Source organism: Catharus ustulatus, chromosome 2, assembly GCF_009819885.2.
Source record: "Catharus ustulatus isolate bCatUst1 chromosome 2, bCatUst1.pri.v2, whole genome shotgun sequence".
Classification (NCBI taxonomy): domain Eukaryota; kingdom Metazoa; phylum Chordata; class Aves; order Passeriformes; family Turdidae; genus Catharus; species Catharus ustulatus.
Window position 1 is genome coordinate 29,041,969 of NC_046222.1, and position 22,301 is coordinate 29,064,269.

Below are 22,301 nucleotides of genomic sequence, written 5' to 3' on the forward strand. Positions count from 1 at the left end.
GTTTTACTTAAACTACAGGATGTGTGCAGAGGCACATCTAGCAATAATCCAATAATATTTCTTTTTAGGAAATCAGAAGGGCTCTTCTTCACTTTCTCCACAACCAATAAATCATACACAACTTCACAAGATGTGAAGTAACCACTACCAAAAAAAACCCAAAAACAACCACAGTCACTTTGTTTATTAACAATCCCCACCACAGCATGTTTTCCCTTCAATTCACAACTCATTGTTCCAATCACTACAGTCCTTAAACCATCACTCCTAAAAGCATAATTAATTATAAAGCCATTTAGGAGTATAAGAGCTTTTAGTAAAATATGATTTTGAAATTCATTTTCAACAAGACCAACATCATCTATCATCTTGGTTTTAAGCAGTATCTTACAGTGTGATCCTTAACGATCAGTTAAGGTTTAAAGATTTGCACACAGAATGAAGAGTATTGTTCTAAAACAATAGACAAAAATTACCCATTCCAGTCCTAAAATATTTCAAAGCATCAGAAATGAACACATCAGACTCTCAATACAGCACCACCTTTTCAACCTTCTTTAAAAAACAGAGTAGCTCAATGACTAATGTAAACCAAAAAAAGTAGGCATTTAAGTATTAGGTTAAAAAAATGCATTACACAAAGAGTACTTTATTAGCCCTCACATTTTTCCAAAGTGCTATTAGATTTGAATTTAAAATAAATTATAGCAGCATTATTACCTTCAATACATCAATACTAGAAATACAAAGCAACATTTTAATAGATGCACTGATGAAAACGCTTTCAAACTGAAGTTCTTCAGCCACTTTTCTCAATAGGATTCACACCATATCCCTATCTATATCTCTTCCAAACAATAAAAAAAAACTAAGGACTGAGTTCCTCAATTTGACTGTCAAATACAAAATCATTAATACTGTCTAATGGTAGTGCTTCTCTCCCTTAACTGAGAAGCAAAGAAAAAACTTTCAAAGCAGTAAAACATTTCCTAAAAAGAGAAAACAAGCAATACCATTTAGGATAACTTTTACTTCTACTATGACCTACATATATGAGAAAATAACTTCCTTGTATTCCTGCAAAAGCTACTCATACTCTGTTGTGGCAGCAATATCATGCACAAATATCAATAACAAAAGCAGACAAAAAATTCTACCACCTGGAATTTGAAGCTTTGGAAAGCTTTTCCAAGGTTAGCAGAGGGGTCTGCGTAAGATGCAACTAGAGAGAATGAGGTCGTCAGAACAAGACATCATTCCCACAGTCATGTTCTCCCAGGAGATAGTATGATGTAAAGGAGCCAAAGAGGTACTTCACAGAGAATGAGAAATCTGAAATGTTACTAAATGGTTAAGAATCAAAATAGTTCAGTGCATTTTGCAGGCACATTTCTCATATTCAAAACTCAGTATCTGGAGGCAAATGACAGTCTTTCTGACTAAATTCACTAACATTTTGCTGATAGATATTAAAGTTCTTTTGCAAAGGACCAACCATCCTTGAAATAACTGCATTTTTATGAGGGAAAAGGTAACAGTGTATCTCAGAACCTAATAAAAAGCTGGTCAAGGTATATTTAGATTAACCTAATTGCTTTATTGATAAATAGAAATATGTTTGGTAAAACATACGGTTAACTTGCAAGTCCCCAAACACAATCCCTCTGTGTGAAAAGTAATTATGAAGTTTGAGTCTGATTCACTGGAGTAAGTCACTGCTGATATGCTTTGTGCACCTTCACAACTTTGCACCATCAATATCAAGTGCCATTATATGCATTTTTCTAAAAAGACCCAAAAACATGTCTACTTCCAGAAGTCCAGTATGTTAAATTCACAGATTTCTATGCTGGTCACTAGAGGCCACTTCTGCTTGTTACTCCTTTACTGTCTCTACCAAATTGTTTTCCTTTGTCTTGTAATTTAGGTATGGGCCTTGGAAACAGCTCTAGAATGAGGACAAGCAAAATTCTGGAGGAAATATATTTAGAGAGAATACAAAAAACACAAATTGAATGGGTTCACAGAACTTGCAGAAGGGAGTGCAGAGTTGAAGTACATCTGTTATGTGCTCAACATCATTTAAGTCCTCTACAAAATGAAAAGACACTGAGTATTCCTTGGTATCTTGTATAGTATTTTGGAATATAGTCACGACCTCCATGAATCTTCATACGCTAATAATAATTAATAAAGAAGGATAACATAAAAGACAACTCACAGGATTTCTTTACAACCATAATAAAAAGATCAAAACATACCTTCTAATTAAGTACAAAACAGTACAGCTAACATTAACAAATATGAAACATGCATAGCATCTAAAAGAAGAAAAAAAAGATATGCAGATAAGCAATCATTATATGGGAATTATTTGCTTCCTATGTTACGAATATTTACACCAACAGAATTGGTAAAACTTATTTTGAGAATCTGTCCAGTGGTGTGACCATTAGCAAAGGCATTTGTTCCTCATCTCTGTCTACAGTAGCTATATAATCCCAAAAAAACAACTTTAAAAAGCATGAGAGTGTCAAGCTCAGGAAACACTGCTATAGCTGGTACAGTAAGCTCAAGTTTTAGTAGAGAAGAAAAGTACAGTAATTTCACGACTATAAGGCGCATCCTTTTGACTAAAATTTTGATGGAAACCCGGAAGTGCACCTTATAATCCGGTGTGCCTTACATATGGATGAAGTTGGGAAATTTGCCAACCCAGAAATGCGAGCCACGAGCAGCACCGTGGGAGCCCCAAGCTGGGGCCACCCCGAGCCAACCCAGAAGTGTGAGCCACGAGCCGCGGCCACCTCGAGACAACCTGGAAGTGCCAGCCATGAGCCGCGGCCATGCCACGCCAGCCGGCGCCGGGGGCGGGCAGGAGTGCTGGGGCCCGTGCACAGGGAGGGTGCCTGGGGCTGCGTTTAAAGGCGACACCAATCTGTGAAAAATGTTTGCAAATTGAGCACCTGCCAGTAAACCCCATGATCACGTGATTCTGTTACTAATCCATTACTTTGTTGTGCACAGATCCTCGCTACGGGAAAAAAAAAAAAAAAAGAAGTGCGCCTTATAGTCCGGTGCACCTTATATGTGGACACAGTTCGGAAATTTGCCGACACCTGGAAGTGCGCCTTATAATCCGGTGCGCCTTATAGTCCTGAAATTACTGTAGTTATTTTCTACAAACACTCCTACACTTGCACTTACATGAGCAGCCAGGTATTTGTCAACACTAAGAAGGGTCACTAGAGACTGTGTAAACATTTTAAGCTTAAATGAAACTTTTTTGTTTTGCAGTTATAGTATCAGCTGAAACAGATTTACAGAAGAATCAGATCAATTATTTCAGGAAGAAAAATAATACTTTCTAAGACTGCAACAGTAATGAATGCAGCTTTCACTTCTGGTGAGCAAACAAAAATACACATTTTCAACTAGATATAAGCAAGCTCATTCAATTTTTTTGTGTCTTAATGTCATTCAGGTACAAAACCACTTCATTAGATAAACCAACAGCTGCATAAAGTTCAAGAACTGTAGTTTTCAATCACTACACCTCTATCAAACATGTATCTTTTTTATCTCTGCTGCTCCTCCAGTATAAAAGAGAATACAACTACATTAGCCTCAAGGTACTAACACAATCAAAAATAGGCATTATTTCAGATTTTTTGATGATTAAAGGAACTTGAGTTAGCATCTGCAACTAATTACTTCTGTACACAATATTAGGCCTTTGCAGAACAAGGTCTTAAACCCGTCAAAGCGCTTACAATGCTAATATAAAGGGGAAAATAAATCTTTTAATATTCAATCTTATGCCTAAAAAAGGACTCTGAAAAGTCACTAAAAGTTCAGGAAATCTAGGATTTCTTCCTGTTTCCTCAAGAAAACTGAATGAGAAGAATGGTGGTACCTTGCCCTGCGTATTTTAATAGCTTCCTGTATGCTAGCACCATACTGACTGGAGCATCAGATCTTCTTTTCAAACTACCAAAATGAGACAGACTTTATTTTTTAAAAGTAATAAAGATGAAAGAACTTTACAAGAAATAGGAGTGAAAAATAGATACAGATTATGGGAGTAAGAAACAAAAAGAAATCAATACTGAACAACAGAATTCGGTATCATAAAAAGTTAACAATTCTCCATTTGGAAATGTAAGGTTTATTTTGATGTGGGTTTTAATCCACCAAAAGCAGTAGGATTATTTTATTTAGGATTAATTTCAGAAGCCCATTACAATTAACAATGTCAAACCACAGTATTTTTTACTACAAATCACTCTAAGTCACTGGAAACACTGCTGTTATACAAATTTAAACATGCATATAGCAATGTATTTATACTCACTACAGTCAAGCCTAAGACAGCATGGACTAATATCTTGCATACTGTATTATCTAACCGTCACAAAGAACAGTTTGATGAAGGCAGAATAATACATAGCTGGTCCTGTGACACTGAGGAAGTAGTGAATTGAGATGTCCTGCAAGACCAATGCATCATCTCTGCTTCTTATTAAAAGAAAAAATTTTTATAAATAAGCACATTTACATATAGGAGAAGGCAGTCCTGCTGATGTTGATGGCACAGATCAGACACTGAAGGATATACTCAAGCAGAACTAAAAGGAACCAGAGTACAGTAATTTCATGACCATAAGGCACACCGGACTATAAGGCGCATCCCCCAGGAGTCGGCAAAATTCACAACTTTGTAGATCAGATAAGGCGCAACGGACTATAGGGCGCACTTTTTTTTTGCAGCAAGGCTCCGCCTCCAGCTCCCCCCGTGCGGTTGCTGGTCGAGGCCTCCTCTCAACCTGGCAGTCATTGGCCCCCGGGCCCGCCCAGACCCGACAGGGGCAGTGCTGCGGGCCCCGAGCCCACCCAGACCCGACAAGGGTGGTGCCGCGGGTCCCCAGGCCCACCTCCACCCGGCTGCTGTGGCACTGCCAGCTCCCTCCACGGTTCACACTTCCGGGGTAGCAAATGTCACAACTTTGTCCATCATATAAGGCGCACCGGACTGTAAGGCGCACTTCCGGGTTCGGGGGAATATTTTAGTCAAAAGGGTGCACCTTATAGTCATGAAATTACTGTACTCCTATATACAGCATTAAGCTCTTAAATATTATTTCTAGTCTACTACTAATGCCCAAAACTAAGCTTCCAACAGGAAAAAAATCCAGAGATTGAAACACATCAACACAAGCCATAAAGGAAAATAAGAGCGGTACATTCTATTAATTGGCATATATCACAGAAGTTGCTGCAGAGTCTGAGACACTACTGCATTTTCTTTATCACTCAAAGCTTATCTTTCGCAGAGGTCCCATGCTACAATCTTCACAAGCATTACTTATTTTTCTTTACTCTATACAAAATTGAGTATTTCTAATCTCAAGTTTTTCACAATGATAAAGTTGTTTTGATAGAATATTTTTGGGAAAAAATTGCTAACTTAGCTACCCAACATTAAACAGAATCCTAAAATTAGCTAGACTTAGCTAATTTTAGATTTTAAAAAATAAATTCAAACACCTAAAATCCAAAAATATCACTGGTTTCTGCTACACCTTCATTTTCACCCTTTCAAGCACATGCAGACCCACAAGTTGCATGTGCAACTACTGTTCTATACAACATTTTAATATACTTTGGAATTAGAAGGTTTTGATTTTTCAGAGACATAATTCTTAAATTTTTTTTTACCTAAGGAAAATAAATCATGGGCTCCATTTTGTACACCACTAGGAACTGTTTCAGCATATGCTCTACAGAAGCTTGAATTACATGTTCAGCACCACAGCAGTACTGACTTGCTACTCCGTCACCCTCTGTACCACCCACATTGCCTAAGAGTTGTGCCAAGACAGGATGCTGGGCTCAAAATCTCAGATTTGTACAAGAATTTTGGGAGGATATGGGGACAAACACAAAACAAAGTGATAACATAGGAATTGCAATCAAACACATGCATTACATACAGTATCTTGCTCTCCCCTCCTCTCTGATCTTCCTTGACCCCAGAATTATAAACATCTCCTTTTACACATGATACTACCAGAGAAAAAGAAAAAGTTTCTGGAAGCACAGCAAAAAATCTTCAGGAGTAACGGAAATGAACCAAACAATAGCCTCCAGAAACTGAAGTTCTGTGTAGGAGTTTTAGCCAGTTGAAAAAATTTCTTTTGTTTCTGCATATGCACATGTTAAAGCAAAGGAATTTTTAGCACATCTATTGATGTGCATATGCCCTTGTTCAGGTTGTTCAGTCCAATAAGAGAACAGTATTTGTTTGCCTAATAAGCTACGAAAAGTTTCTGAACGTTTCACCTGACATACAGAAACAGCAATATGAGAATCTTCCAGCAAAAGAGAAACAGGATTTTGCCTGTCACCTTCATAAGATTATAGCTTGAAAACTTTCATTCAGCAGGTATCAAAAGCTTGCTGCAGTCGCTGTGTAAAACATCACAGTAAAAGCCGCATTAATTCCTTGCTATGGGAACTGCTTAACACAAATGCTTTAAATACTTAATTGAACAGGACATCCTCATTCTCCACATGTGGTAGGACAGATGCTTCTGTGACATTCTACACAGACATTGAAAGCTTATTCTAAAATGAAAGAACAAGAAGGGACATACTTGAAAAGAATTTGTCCAAAAATCCCACACTAAACATCTGATTCCAGGATGAACAGTAGAAAGAAAAAACTCCTGGTCTACTCATGTTTCAGATAAAAGATCAAGTAAACCATAACAGACCAAGAAAACTTTTCAAGCAACACAATTAACAAGTAAACACTTCTATCAACCCCCTTTTTTGATTTTATTTTGTTAAGAACAGGGTTTGAAAACTATTTAGTTTCAAATAACAACCAGAATAAGTTAGACAGCAACTGTGAGCAGCAATGTCTTCCTGACTTTTAGAAGTATCAAGTAAGCAACCTTAAGAACAGAAACTAAGACAATGGAAAATAAGTTGACAAAAGACATTTGTCATATAGAATTGTGGTTGGGGGTAAGGGTGTGGTTTTTAAAGAAAATTAAGAAGTAGAAATCACAAAAAATTATGACAATCATTTCAATATTCTTGTGTTTCAAAACTGAAATCCTGGAGCTTTTCATCATTAAGAGAATCCACCATCTGAGCTAGTAGCAGGAGGTTGTCATCCTCTATCTATGTAAAAATCAGACGAAGAGAAAATACCTTGACAGGGTTTCACACATATCAGCTCGCATCAAAAAAAATAAAAAGAGACTCCAGTTACAGTTGCACATTATATTTAAGCTGATTAATACTTAGCTTCTGGCAGGTGAAAAGTCCCAACAGCAATAAGCCAAGGATCTGCTGGAAACTGAGGACTATTGCATAAAAATACGGTGATATAAATGATAATTGGACGGCCAAAACAACATCTAGAGCACAGAACACCACTGCATGCACAAGTCTTGGCAGGTTAAGCTTTGGGAAGGTCTTCTCTGACAAACTCAGAGGGGACTCATCTGCAGACCCAATTTCCAGGTGGAGAAGTGACAACACTGCCTTCACTGCTTACCTGAGATTGAGAAGTTAACCTGTGTGGTAAGAAGATACACCTGGGTAAGTAAGAGTTGCACACCATCAGCATGAGTCCCCCCTGCTGTCCACTAGACAGATAAAGCCCAGAACACAACTTCCGTGGCATTGTCGAAGGGAACAATGGATACACCTATGGATACAAAACTAGCACTTCTGTAGAAGCAAGGATGCTTGGATGTCCATAGATGCTGCTGATTTAGCAGGTTAAGGACTGATTGTGTATAACTACAGCATTACTAGAATAATCAACTGTAACAGCTGAAATATTGGTTTACAGATAAAGGATATTATAACCCTATATTCCTTATATTGGTCACCATCTCTGTGCAAATCATTCTTTTCTCAGGGCTTTAGTGCCCATGTAAAAGCAAGCTCACTTACTCCTTATGCTAGTAGTACTCAGAAGACTGGGCAACAAGCCATTCAGCCAGCGGTGAGCTGAGGTAGCTGAAAAATTACAGATCAGTTCAGGCCAAATCAGATCTCCTAACTGGCTGACTGCCCAAACACTGATGTTGGGGCTAGAATATAGTCATGATTAAACGTCTGGGGACAGCAGAACAGGAAATGAGCTTCAAAGTGTTTTAGACCTGCACATTCAGGGGCATTAAACTAAAGCCCAAGGTACAAGTAGCATGTTTTCTGCACATGAATTCACATGGCCATTAACCACTACTGTTTCCATGGCCATTCCCTACACTTTATCTATTCCATCACTCAGACATATGGTTTTCTCTTCTCTAGTTTACCCCACTGATAACACTTCTTCCACCACTGGTCACTCCCTACTATCCTAAACTTTATTTATGCCTTCCTGACTACCAGCTTCCTCCAAATGTTTCCTCTCTCCAAAGCATCTGATTAGCCTCTGGTATCTCAGTCAATGCCTGCCTCTTCTAAGATCTGAGACAACAATAATCTTCCTCTACTTAGTGAAGGAAACTAAAAACGACTATTTCAGAGTTATCCTACCCTCATCTATTTTGCACCAAGTGCAGTTTCCGTCTCCAGTTTTCACAGAAGCAAACTGCTGCTCCTCACTACCACACCAAGGTCCTCTGCTAGCCCTGGCTCAATCTCATCCCTCCCCTCCAGGTTCCCATTCCTAATTAGTTACTTCCTTCCCTTTTCCCACCCCCTATACTGGGAAAATGAGAACTGTATTAACTGAAGGAATACCTCTTCCTGACGTCTATATTCTAAAGGGGTATCATAGTAAATAAGATAGCTCCGTCCTTTTACACTGAGTCTCCACGGTATCCTAATCTCCAGTAGTAAGCACCAAAACCCTCACCAACAGAAGAAAAGCAGCTGGAGATAGTCAGCAATTAAAGCAATAGCCATGATAGTAGTATGGTCTTAGTCTGAAGTTTTAAATTGTTCAAATACCAAATAGGTTGACAGCAAAAAAACACATGATGTGAGAGTGGCTATTACAAATTAAAAGTATATCAAGTGGATATAATGCAGAATCAGAGATGGCAAACTTTCAGGTAAGCAGATGGTACCAGGCTTCTCTGCACGGGAAACCCTCTGGCAGGTCCTACAGAGCTCTAAGGAAGTGACTACCCTCACACAGATGTTCTGTCAACTCAAGCTACCACATTACCATAATGCTATTTTAATCACCCAGCCAAAGCCACCTTGCACATCCTAGAAGCAACACTGCTTTAAATATCTGATTGGAAGTTCACACACACTGCTCAGATTTATCTTCCTCCTGTACGAATAATTGTTACCGAATGTCTATATGGTAAATTGACATCAGCCTATCAATGTGTTTAAAATCAGAACAGTACTCAACATGCATGGTGCCATAAGCCTGCACTGTATGGCAGCACTTGAAGAGAAAGAGGAGGGGGACTATCCTGGCATCTCCCATAGGAAAGTGAGCCAAAGCTCTTCATCATGGGATATCAACGCTACTTGGGGTGTGCAGCTCTGTCCAAACACAGGCCTAGAACAATTCCTCCTGACTTGTTCCTCTTGCTTATATGCACAACCCTCCTGGCTCACACAGCATCAGTGCTACTCTATTCGCCTCGCTGTGGCAATGCAGCAGCACTGGATTTGTCAGAAAGACACAGATCCTTGCAGTCCAAGATTGGCAGAATCACTCCCTTCCTTCTAGGTGGCAGCAGTTTAATACGTAGCCCTGCTCTGCAGAAACTGGATGAATTACAGGGCAACAACAGCAACCAAAAAAAAAAAAATTAGTTCAAACTCAGTCTCCAAATATCAATAGTTTCCAAACGGTATTACGTGATATCATGAGAAAAGCTCTGACAGGAGCTGCAGGCCATGTTATGCTCTTAAACACAACTGTCCTTGTTTCAGGGGGGAAATATACACACACACATACCTACGTATAGCACATATGCTGTGATTCAAAAGGTTTTCATATAAAATGATACAGACTGTAGCGTGGTTATACTTAACAGTAATGCTGCATTAATTAAAACAGAAAGTTAAGTTCTTCTCCCATTCAGCACCACTGGGACTGGTCAGAAGAACACCAAAGCTTTATACCTCTCCACTAAGCAAATCAGCCAAAACAGTAACTAAAGATAGAGCCACAAAATACCTGGAAATCATGACGCACAGTCTAATCTGCACTGTTACCACAGAGTAAAACTCTGTCTCATTACTCCCAAAGCTCTTTAATCTTGTCAGTAAAGCAGAGGATAAGAGTTGACTATATGACTATAAATTACCATTAACACTAGAAATAACTATAAATTATTTAGCCTTCCAGGTGCTTTTAATAAGTTTCCACATGACAATAATCCCCACTGCTAATAAAATATGCAATTTTGATTCAGGAGACAGATAACTGGATGTTGGATTTTTCCTTTTTAAAAAGGCCAGAAAAGCAAGACTAGATTAATAACTCCCCATCCAAAAAAGTCTAACAATGCAAGGCTCAGACTACTCAGCACATCTATGAACACGGAAAGCAGGTATTTGCACATCAGATGAGAACACAGTCCTCTTCACAGAATGACAGAAAGGTTTTGGGGAAAGTGGTCTCTGGAGGTCATCTGATCCAACTCCACTGCTCAAACAGGGTCACTTAGAGCTGGTTGCCCAGGATCACATCCAGATAGTTTCTAAACATCTTCAAAAATATATATATCATTGCCACAAATTATGCAGGCGTTTACTCATTTGTGCCATTCCAGGAGCAAAGTGCACAAAATATTAATTATAAGCTTCACTCTGCAAAAGATACCTCCCCAACTGAAATGCCTTCCCAACTGAGTAAACAACACTTTTGACAGCTATTCTCAGTTACCAAAATCCAGGATGTAGTTTGAAGAATCACTGACCCATAGACAAGGTAAGGATGTCAACATCATGACAGTAAATGTAACAGAATGTAAAAAGAAACAGTACAAGAGAAAAAACTATGATGCGTAAACTACTCAACACAATACAAATAATTCAGGTAAGGATGACTTGGCACTCTTCAGGAATTGCTGAGCACATCTTTGTTCACATATCTGCAATCAAAATATTGTCAGAACACAAGAAGTGAAACAAAATACAGCAAAAGAGTAATGTTTCAGCAGTATGCACATTTCAAACTACCATGTGTGCTTTTCACATGCCTATTACAAAATTAACAGATTAAGCTAATACAGTAATTTCATGACTATAAGGCACACCCTTTTAACTAAATTTTCCCCCGAACCTGGAAGTGCGCCTTATAGTCCAGTGCACCTTCTATAATGGACAACATTGCAAAATTTGCCAAACTGGAAGTGTGAGCCACAATGGGAGGGCGGTGCCACGGGAGTGCCGAGTCACAAGGTGGGGGAGGGGAGTGGGCGACCACAGACGGCAGGAGCCGCACGGGGAGGGAGGGAGCTGCCACCGGCCCCGGTCCGGGTGGAACAAGAAGCTGGGTGGCACCACCCCAGGCGCAGGGGCGGGGGGAATGAGAAGGCGGGCAGTGCCGGCACGGGCCCGGGCGAAACGAGAAGCCAGGCGGCCCTGGCCCAGGCAAGGGAGGAACGAGAAGTGTGAGCCCACAACAGCCCCGAGCAGGGCCCAACTGGCGGCGGCATCGAGGCAGCAGCGCCGCAGCCCAGGTGGCTGCGGGAAAGCGCTGTGGCGGCGGCGGTGCAGCCTGGGCAGCTGCTGGAAAGCGGTGACAAGAGGCGCAGCAGGAGGGAAGTCGGGAGAAGCAGTGGAGTAGCCGCCGTGGGAAAGAGGGGAGAAGCAGCGGGGCCCTGCGACCGCGGCAAAACGGTGGTAGTGGCAGCGCAGCCCCAGTGGTCACAGGAAAGAGGTGACGAGCGGCGCGACCACGGGAAAGCAAGGAGAAGGGGCGCGGCCCGTGTGGCCTCGGGAAAGCAGTGACAAGCGGCGCAGTAGCGAGGAAGTGGGGAGAAGCGGCACGGCCCCTGCGGCCACAGCAAAGCGGCGGTGGCATGGCCCCTGTGGCCGCAGCAAAGCAGTCACAAGCGGCGCAGCCGCGGGGAAGCAGGAATAAGCAGCACGGCCTCTGACGCCCCGGGAAAGTGGGGAGAAGGGGTGCGGCCACTGCAGCCGCAGCAAAGTGGCGGCGGTACGGCCCCTGCAGCCTCAGAAAAGCAGTGACAAGCAGCGCAGCAGCAGGGAAGCGGGGAGAAGCGGCGTGGCCCCTGCGGCTGCGGCAAAATGGCGGCAGTGCGGCCCATTCGGCCACAGAAAAGAGGTGGTGGCGGCGGCACAGCCCCAGAGGGGTCGCAGGAAAGAGGTAACAAGCGGCGCAGCCGCGGGGAAGCGGCGCGGCCCTGGCGGCCGTGGCAAAGCAGCGGCGGTGTGGCCCCTGCGGTCGCGGTAAAATGGCGCCGCCAGCGGTGCACCCCAGTGGTCGTGGGAAAGCTTGGCGGCAGTAGTGGCACAGCCCCTGCGTTCATGGGAAAGAGGTGACGAGCGGCAAAGCCGCGAGGAAGTGGCGCGGCCCCTGCGGCCGCGGTAAAGTGGCAGAGGCACAGCCCCTGCAACCGCGGGAAAGCGGCGACAAGCGCACAGCCACAGGGAAACGGGGAGAAGCATCGCGGCCCCTGTGGCCGCGGCAAAGCAGTGGTGGCGCAGCCCCTGCAGTCTTGGGAAAGTAGCAGCAGCGCAGCCCCTGTGACCGCGGGAAAGCAGCGACAAGCGGCATGGCCCCTGCATCCGCAGGAAAGCGGCAGCGGCACGGCCCCTGTGGCTGCGGCAAAGTGGCAGTGGTGCAGCCCCTGCGGCCGCGGCAAAGCAGCGACAAGCGGCGCACCCACAGGGTAGCAGGGAGAAGCAGCGCTGCCGCCACCGGCCACTGCGAAGTGGCGACAAGCGGGGAGAAGCGGCGCAGTTGCTGCCGTGGGAAAGCAGCGAGAATCGCCACCGCCACCGGCTGGGGGGAAGCCTGGACGCAGCGTGGCTGCGCGGTGGGAGCCGGGAGCCATGCCAGCCGGCGCCGGGGGTGGGCGGAAGTGACGGGGCCCACTGCACAGGGATGGTGCCTGGGGCTGCGTTTAAAGGCTACACCAATCTTTGAAAAATGTTTGCAAATTGAGCACCTGCCAGTAATTCGTTACTTTATTGCGCGCCGCGGGGCTCCTTGCTGCAAAAAAAAAGTGCGCCTTATAGTCCGGTGCGCCTTATATGATCTACAAAGTTGCGAAATTTGCCAACTCCCAGAGGTGCGCCTTATAGTCCGGTGCACCTTATGGTCATGAAATTACTGTACAATGAAATGCTGATTTATAGTTATCAGTGCTATTTCCAGTATCAGTGAAATACTTTAATACTACTAACATGTTTTACAAGCAACAAATACAGGTCTGAGATGTATGCAGCAACAAATGAAATGGACACAAGCTACTCTTGACATGACCAAAACCATAGAAGTACCATAGCCCAAAACATGAATCTAAAACAGTGGGAAAGCTAGGGGTATAAATTGTCTCAGTGATTTGATCTTTGAATTGTCTTCATCAACAGAATCTCAGGTTTTTCAGAAAGCTTTAGAAACGGTACATAGTACACAGCATTGTCTTCCTCTGTTCATTTGCAGAATAAAATAACATAGGCATCCAACATGTAGAGTCCAATTTCTTCCTTCTCTACCACCAGCACATACAATTTCCTGAATTCCCAACAACAAAATGCAGCTCATGGATAGTCGTAGTCACACATTTGATTCCTTGAAGATTAAATTAAAATCTGTTTCATTACTTGAAATTACTATGGCAATGTTCTTATCTCTTTCATGAAAAAGAGTTCATTTTACTAGCAAATACATCTACACTGTAACAGCACATAATTAAGAAAGAGATGACTAAAGCAGAATAACACTGTAGATTTGACTAATAAAAGGTTTGGAAATAGAAAAAGACCCACAACCCTTTCCTTCGCTTCACTGGCTGTAGGCAAAGTCATGTTTGAGTTCAGATCCAGTCGTTTCAAATACACTGATCCAGAGTAAACAAGCACAGAGTCCCAGGATCACCAAACCAAGAATCCTACTCTTTTACAACCTAAAAATCCAGTGTGAGATCCTCCAAAAATAAATTGATACCTTGTAAGAGGATTCTGTGGCTGTAAACCACAAAAGGTTAAGAAAAAGAGTGTAACTGATGACACACTAACTTAATTCAAGAGAAAAATATTGACTCAAAGAGACATAAAAGCTGAGAAAAACAGTGGAGCTGGAACATGTTGACTCAGCAAGATCAAGAATCAACCCACTCCAAGACCAAAGGAGGCTGATATATTTTTCCTACCTTTTACCTTCTAGGTCAGCATGGACTCCTCGAGCTGGTAAGCACATTAATCCACAGTAAATTGCCTAACTTGCTAGGTGCTCTGCATGAGCCAGTAAATAATTGTGTATCTCCTGCTTGAAGAATCTCTTCGCATGGTAGAAGATCCTAAAACACTCACTCATTGCGATTTTAAAGACAGACGCTATTTCTCAAGACAAACGGTCTGGTAAAAGGTCATATCCCTGCAGCCAATGTCCCGAATGGGAAATAATATTAGCTGGAAGTTCTTTCCAACCCTAAAGTAAAGATACTGCAAAATTAAGCACTCAGACTAGGAAATGGAAGTTTTATTCCCTTCCCTATAAATATTGTGTCACCATCAGCCATTACCATTTTGGATTCCAGAAATAAGGTATGGTGCAAAATAAATAACACAAAATATGGTATTTAAGATGGCTGTCAAAGCCTAATGTAACTTCCTTTCTTGAGGATTTTTTTAGTTTTATGAAGGTTTTTACTCATTCCTTCTTCTCAGAGGTCAAAGTTCAGTCATTATCAACAGGTTAAAGGAAAAAGCAGTATTATCCATCCATCACCATAGCCACTTTCAGGACCACACCTAGACTTTGTAGGAAAAAGGCTGGGGCAAAGCTGTGATGTGAAAACCAGCATGGTTGTCCTGGTTTAGGGCAAATTTAGGGAGGAAATCTCCGAAGGGGTTCCTCTAAAAAGCTACAGTAATTTCACGATTATAAGCCGCAGTATTTTGACTAAAATTTTGCTCCCAAACTGGAAGTGCGGCTTACATTCAGGAGCGGCTAACATATGAACAAATTTTGGAAATTTCCCAACCTGGAAGTCCGAGCCAGCAGCAGCCCCAAGCCGAGGCGGAGCCCGCCCAGTCCCGGGTGGCGGGGCAGCGGCGGTGCAGCAGCAGCGCCGCCCGGCCCCAAGTGGCGCGGTGGCGGCACTGGCCGGGCAAGCCCCTCTCCCTCTTCCCGGCGGCACCAGCCGGGCACACCCCCTCTCTCTTCCTGGTGGCAGTGGCCAGGCAAGCCCCTCTCCCTCCTCCCGGCGGCACTGGCTGGGCAAGCCCCCTGCCCTCTTCCCAGCAGCACCAGCCGGGCACACCCCTCTCCCACTTCCCGGCAGCAGTGGCCAGGCACACCACTCCCCTGCCGCCCAGCGGCAGCAGCGAGCGGGGCTGGGGCCGCTCCCTGACAGCCACCCCGAGCAGGGCCAAGCCAGTAAACCCCGTGATCACACGATTCTGTTACTAATTGGCAACTTTGTCAAAGTTGCACACAAATCCGGTGCGGCTTATATATGGAGGAAAAACAAACCGTTGCTGACACCCCGGAAGTGCGGTTTATAATCAGTGCGGCTTGTAATCTGAAAATTACTGTAATTCAAGTGGCCACTCCCCCACACAGTTCAGAAGACTAAACTCTCCTTCAAGAAAAGAGCAAAGTACTCACAAATATGAAAAAAAATGAATAATATTAAATAATGGAGCCTCTCACTGTTCTGAAGAGATGGCAAATGCAGAAAGTCCTTTTCATGGGGTGTAGCTTGGATTGTTCAGTCTCTCTCAGTCCCTCCTGATGGAAAATGCTGCATCCCAGGCCCCAGTGGACCAGAGGTGTGAGCTCCCAGTGTTTATCTGGATTTTCAGTCCAGCGCAAGGCTGATCAGTTCCAAGAAAAAGAAAAGCCACAGTCCAGGGAACTTCTCTGCCTCAGCTAGCAAAAAAAGCTTACCAAAAGCAAAGAAGAGCTCTCACCCGCTGTCCATGCTGCAGGCAACACAGTCCAGGAGCAGGAAAGTTGGAACTCTTATCTATGTTTTTGAATACAGCCTCCTCAGATATTCCACCGCTTCTCCTTCTCCCCCACTTCACTCTCAGATGTAGTTTTAAAGGTGCAAAATTTATTTCTGGGCTAAACAGACAAACGGGGATACAACTCAGCATCATAAAGTCACCCCAGAACACCAGTGATATATAACACAAGTGTTATATACAAGGAATACAAGAAAAATTTCTGGGTTACACTTCAACTCTTCCTATCCTTTCCTCCCTTCCCAGCTTTTCCATCTCCAGATAGATGAAGATGATACTGCTGTTTTAGAAGTTATGGACCAGACAGCCCTTGCCACTTCACTGCCCAGTTTTATTTCAACTGTTGAGCACTGAACTGAAAGCAAATTGCTAAAAGAAGTGAACAATTCTACAAAAAGGAAAGGTAGAGCAGAAACGGAAAATAAAATACAAAACCAAAAGCCATCTGCAATAAATATGTTTGAACAGTTTGATGCAAATATAAGAGTTTCTAAATCTCAAAAGACATTCTATTTTAAGCATTACTGAATGCACTATAAAGTTGGAAATAGCATGGTTATGGCTGATGGAGTTTAAAACAATTGTTTCAAGACAGCATGGAAGAACTCTACTTACAGTCTGTAGAGGTTCCAGGATTTTTTCCTCTTAAAAGAATTCAGATACAGAAAAATTAATTCGTTAAGTATCATATTTAAGGAGTACTTCAATATTTTATGCTACCATATATTTTCTAGTTACTAAAACACTACAGAATATTATGCAGCTTGCTTTTTTCTAAAAATTCCACACTATGAATCCATGAAGCTTCAAAAAAAATTTGCTAGAGAACCAAAGAACAGCAATTAATTACAACTGACTCAAAAGTTACACACAATGCTTTGGAGTTTGGGCTAGTTGGTTTACTTGCTACTGTATGAAAGGAAGCGTCACAGATGTTTCTTTGGATTTTTTGTTTCCTTTTAAACTCAAAAGGTACTTTAAATTTCCCTGGGATCACCGCCACCAAATTCTGGAGATAGAAAATTTTTTAACAAAATTAAATACCTTAATGGACTAAACCACAATCTTGTGATGGGTGTTGAACAGCTGGCTTGTGTCAGTATCTGAATCTCCCAGCCCAAGTAAGGGTAGCATTTCCTTTGTGCTGCCTCAAGTTTCTCCTGCAAATGTTCCTGCAGGTTATATTACCACTTGAAATGTCACATATTTCATTGAGCCTAATGATTCAGGTATCTTGCCAAATTGACATGAATATGTCAAGCCTCATTTTTCCTTGTAATAGCAGTAGATTGGATGATCTAGTCCCACTGTAACATGATGTCCAGATCCTATTTTGAGAAAATTATGTCTGAAGAGGGGAGACAGGGTGTCAAGCAAATGACAACGTGTAACTGCAATAGCAAATCCATCTGAATAAAACTAATGCTCAAGTGATTTATTGAAATCAAAACAAACATATAAAAAGAACACAGATGTATAAAACCCAGACCAAACCAAGGACCTGGGGTTCACATGGAGTGCTTATAACACAATCACAAAAATTCCATTGTTTCACCAACACACACAAGAACAAAGCCACCATTAGGCATTTGGTTTAGCAAGTCAATAAACTGTTCCCATTGCCTACTCTGGTCAGCAAGCAGCTGTCAAACACTGCAATGCCAGCATGGGGTTATATAAAAGCCAGTCAGAAAGAACAACAAAAAAACACTGGTGGAAGAGAAACCGGATTTTTTTTCACATTAAGGAATATCAAGAACGATGGAGTGATGGTAGGGTTTATTGTTTAATTTTGGATAGGGATTTGAGTGGATTTTGGTTGTTTTCACCAAAGAATTTTCTCTAGTTACCAATACAACTCTGCATTATTTCCAATCATCATGTTCATCAATCTTCAAGAAAATACTAAACTAAGTTCATAGACAAGTTATTCATAAAAACTGCCAGTATAGTATCAGTCATGTCCTTAGCCACTGGTTTTGAAGCTTCACATTCAAGTACTTTAGCGATGGCAGTGAGAACTGATTATCCACCTCACTAAGTAGTTTATAAATATCACATACACAGATACCTTGGTGTCCTTCCATAGGTATCAGACCCTCAAAATGACAAAGATCCCACACATGATATAATTCTTAGTTATCAGTGTGACAGCTAGTAAAGAGCAGTTAAGTTCCCTTCCAGCATCTAGGATTTGAAAAAGAAACTCAATTCAGGTAAAAACAAGTGCATTGGTGAAACTCTGAACTTTTCACTGCACAGATCTGGAGAAATTTAACAAGTGCAACAATTAGCAGATCCAGCTTGACTGTTTTTAAGTATCTAAATCAGAACAGTTCCCAGTAATAACCAGCTAAAATAAAGTAAAAGACAGTGATAAAAATCATGTTAAAGTTTTGTTTAATTGCTTGCATTATTTCACATTTGTTCTGATTTTTTCTATTTATTGGAAAATGGTTGTATCACAGACCCATTAATATTTTAATGGTCATGGATTGCACTATCTGTAGTAGGAGGAATTATTCACAAATTAGAAATCTGAATTTCCATTATACTCCTTATAATATCAAAACTCCATGATGCAAAGAGCCTCTTACACCTCTGCAATATTTTCTTCTCCACAACACTGTACATTGCAATTCAGAATTCGCTACATGTGTTACTTAATCACTTGGAGAACACTTTCCACTCAAATAGAAGCCAGTGACAACAGAACTGATGCCTTTAGGAAACTAAGGATGTGTGATTACAGCACTGGAAAAACAGATACATGCTTGCATCATCTGCAATTATTAAGTTAGAAATAAATAGTCATCAGTGTTTCCAAGATAAAACTGATTAAGAGATTTAAAAGGTCACTAGAAACATGGTTCTGAACCAAGTCAGCTCATGCTATCACTTTTTTCAAGACAAAATACCTTCTATGAGATTTAAAAAAAAAAAAAAAAAAAAGGAGGGGGGAGAAATACTGTCTCTTAACCAGGAAAATAACTTCCCTCTTCTCTAAGCATCTTTCTCATTACTGCCATCTCAAACAAGCCAAGACAGTGGTAGGTCTTTTTTCAAGTTTTGTTTTTAAAGTGTACAGCAAATTTTATTTCATAAAAGTAATAAAAACAAACAGGAAGTCTGTGGTCTAGAAAGTCAGCGCTGGATTATGATTCTCTAGACATACTGCAGAAAGGATGCAAGTATTCTGGAGCAAAAGCAGATCTTCCAACTTGCCTTGGGAAAACAGCAAATAGCCCTCAAAATGCAATACATTGATACAGATAGCAACAGAATACAGATATCCAGAAAAATCTGCTGAGGAAAACTGCACATGGCTGTAAGCTATTCTTACTAGCCAACAAACCTAAACCAGTAATAGAACCCAGTATATTCACCACAGGTTTGTTTATCCAGTAGGATAGTCAGAGCAAGATGTGATCTTCCCATTCCCACTGAAGCATTTAAGGGATATACTGCTCCCACAAATGACATGTTTTTTCTCACCCTTTGTGAGTACACTCAGGTTGATCCAATAAAAAGTACATTGGATTAGTATGATTTATCACTGATGGTCACCTGCTCTTAAGTGGCCTGAAGTACACTTCAGCTTTAAAACATGTCAGCAGGTCACAGAGAGATATAACAAATTACTGAGAAAATAGTTATGCAGCTAGTCTGTGCATGCTGCAAATGCCTTGCTGGCCAGCAAATGGTGCAAAACCTCAGCTGAGATGAATGTCATCATGCAAAAGACTTCCAGCCACATACTAGCATACGGAAAAAGCTGGAGCACCTCTTTATGAAGACAGGCTGAGAGAGTTGGGATTGATTAAGCCTGGAGAGAGCTCCATGGAGATCCTCCACCAGCCTTCTAGTACCAAAACAAATCCTACAAAAAAGCTGGAGAGGGACTTTTTACAAGGTTGTGTAGTGATAGAATAAGGGAGAATGGCCTTAAGTTGAAAAAGGTTTCGATTAGATGCTAGGAGGAAATTCTTTACTGAGGGTGATGAGGCACTGGAATGACTTGTCCAGAAAACCTGTAGATACCCCATCCCTGGAACTGTTCAGGGCCAGGCTTTATAGGGCTTTGAGCAACCTGGTCTAGTGGAATGTGTCCCTGCTTTTGGCAGGGGAATTACAGTAAATTCACGAATACAAGTCGCACTGAGTATAAGCCGCATCTCTGGGTGTTGGCAAATATTTCGGTTTTTGTCCATAAATAAGCCGCACCTGAATATAAGCCGCTCTGTCGTTCGCAGCGAGGACCCGCATGCAACACAAAGTTGCCAAATACTAACAGAACCGCGGCATGGCAGGGGTTTACTGGCTCAACGAAGGCTGTGCAGGCTCGGCCCGCTAGGGGCTGCTGACGGGGCCAGGTGGCCCAGCCTGGCGCTGACACTCGGGGCTGGCCGCCGCCTCTGGGTTCGCTCGCCCCGGCCCCGCTCCCGCCGCGGCGCCGGCCGGCCACGGAGAGAGCGCCCCGCTCACGCCGCAGCGCTGGTCGGGCACAGAGCACCCCCTGCTCCCGCCACGGCAGCGGAGGGTGGGGGCAGAGCACCCCCCCTCCTCCCCAGGCCGCAGCAATGGCGGCGTGCCCCCCCCCCCGTCCTCCCCGAGCCGCGGCAATGGCGGTGCAGGGCCTCCATCGGCTCCCCAAGCCGCGGCAATGGCGGTGCCCCCCACCCCCGTGCTCCCGGAGCCGCGGCAATGGCGGCGCAGGGCCCCCCTGCTCCTCTCCGAGTTGCGGCAATGGCGGCGCGGGGCCCCCCGTCTCTCCCCTGGGTTGCGGCAGAGGAGGAAAGAGAGCTCTCCCGCCTCTCTCCCCACCCCCCGTGCTGCCTGCAGGGAGCCAGGGTAACACAGTAACACTGTAACAATCGCGGAATGCCGGTTTTTACTGGCAGGGGCTTGGCTCGGCGCCCTGGCTGGCACGTCTGGGGTTGTAAATGTCAGAAAATTATTCACAGATTAGCCGCCCCTGACTATTAGCCGCACTTCCGGGTTTCCACCAAAATTTTTGTCAAATTGCTGCGGCTTGTATTCGTGAAATTACTGTAATAATTGATGTTCTTTCAGATACTTTCTAACCCAAACCCTTCTAGGATTCTGGGACAGTTCTGCATGCTGGTGTAAACAGACAAAGTAATCTCATTGAGGATCTCATAGCTTTATATATAGAGAAAATACTTTCATTACATGCCCTCCCTTAAAACTGCAATTTTGCTTGTGCCACGCTGATCAAATTACATATTGTTAAGCCAAGTGAAAACCTCAAACTTGCTCTCTCAAATAGAATCACAGAAAATAGCTAGCTGGCCACTGGAAGCTGCAATGGCAGCACTACTGGAGTTGGGGAAGAACTTCCAAAATCCTCCAGAGGGTTAAGAGTTAACTAACAAGTAACAGAGTACATAAAACATTAATGAAACTGATGCTGAATACAATATGCAAGATAGTCCAGTTCATAGGTGTGCATCATAAGAATATTTAAAAGAACAAAGGCAGCAAGACAGAATGGCAAATATGAATCAATGTTTGGGCAAATCAATCCTCTGAGAAGTAGAACTAACACAGCTCTGTATTTCAAGCCTTTAGCTTTCTGTCGCAATGTTTTCTACTACTTCAGTAAACACACCCCATTGCTACCGCTATCCCACAAAATCCAGGTTTTCCTTACCACAGCATTCATTTCTAACCACGTTTCTCTAACAATCAGTGAAGAACAGAAGACCCACGCTTTGACTGACTCAAAATTACACTTATACAGACTAACAGCAGCAGAAGTATCACAAACTACAGTAATTTCATGACTATAAGGCACACCCTTTTGACTAAAAATTTTTCCCCGAACCCGGAAGTACGCCTTTGTTGTGGGTTGGCGAGGTTTAGAAATTTTTCCCATTATTATGTTAAGCTAGCCGGGATGGTTCTCCTATTAGCCGTTAAGAGCTGGAGACAAAGGACTAGCTGAAGCAAGCTGATGGCCCCATTAGGGAAAGGTGGAGTCCTGCTTTTGTTTTTGGCAAGTAGGAGGACACTGGGGGGTAGGAGAACTCTTACAGCTCGCCGGCCGAACTGGAGGAGAGAGGTTCCTTTTCTCCTGTTGGGATCAGGCTTCTTGGATTTGGACTGCT

The 22,301-nt window shown here is 42.8% G+C and overlaps 1 protein-coding gene across 1 annotated transcript in view; it reads right to left on the reverse strand.

Annotated features, from left to right (window-relative positions):
* Window positions 1–22,301, reverse strand: part of MAN1A2 (mannosidase alpha class 1A member 2) — a 165,082-nt gene that overhangs the window by 132,763 nt on the left and 10,018 nt on the right. The window lies entirely within an intron of this gene.